The following is a 1,111-nucleotide window of genomic DNA, read 5'->3' on the forward strand; positions in this document are numbered from 1 at the left end:
AAAAAAAAAAAAAAAGGGTATTTTGCTATGTCAGACATTGTGGTTATATTACTTCATTTAATCCTTATAGCAGAGGCTGTGCCTCGTCCATTTCCCCTGGACACTCACTATTGTACTATACACCCACAGAGTCCTATTTAATTACCGTGTTTCCCTGAAAATAAGATACTGTCTTATATTTATTTTTTCTCAAGAAGACACACTAGGGCTTATTTTCAGGGGATGTCTTCCTCTCCACACCTAAATGCACTAGGTCTTATCAGGGTAGGGCTTATATTTAACAAATGCATAGAAATCCAGCTAGGGCTTATTTTGGGGGTAGGTCTTATTTTCAGGGAAACATAGTATGTACTTGTGATTCTTTGCCTAAGAACTTCTCTTGGCTTGTGTTGGCATAAGATAAGAGTGCCAGGGACTTAGTGCCCTCAATGCAGCACTCAGCCAGTGAAAATGGAAGTGGGAAGATAAATACCCTAGCTTCCTCACCTGTCAAGTGGAACAACTCTGAGGCAGATTCTACCTGTCTTTCAGAGTTCTGTGGGATTGAACCTCCATATCTCACAGCAGCAACTTAATTATTGGCTTCTTTCCCTTCCTGCCTTGCTTCCAGCTTCCCTTCATTGCTTCCTTGATCTAGACTGGGAATGATGTAGGAGCCCTTGCTCTTGAGTTTGTGCAAGTGCAGGGTTGGCACTTGCAAGAACTTAAGAGGATATCTTTACTTTCTGTACCCTAGGCATTTTACTTGCATTATTAATCCTTGTCATGGCCTGGATCACTTCCCAAATAAAATATTTGCATTCAAATTAGGTCTGCTTCTGGAGTCATCTAACCTAAAGCAAATCTGAGAATAAATCAGTCTTCCATTTTTTATATATGAAAACCATGGCTGAGAGAAATGAAGAAATTTGCCTAAGATCATAAACTGGCAGATGGGGTAGGATGGGATATGGACCTAGGTCTTTCCTGACACCAGAGCTGAAGTTCTCTGTACTACACTACATTATTTCCTACCTCCCACTTTAGTCACAAAACTAATGATTCAATGGAAATTTCAGGTTAGAAATTAAAAAGTTTTGGCCTTAAGTTGATTTTAGCAGATGGGAAATTT

Source organism: Otolemur garnettii, unplaced genomic scaffold (assembly GCF_000181295.1).
Source record: "Otolemur garnettii isolate 467f Iridium unplaced genomic scaffold, OtoGar3 scaffold00003, whole genome shotgun sequence".
Lineage (NCBI taxonomy): Eukaryota > Metazoa > Chordata > Mammalia > Primates > Galagidae > Otolemur > Otolemur garnettii.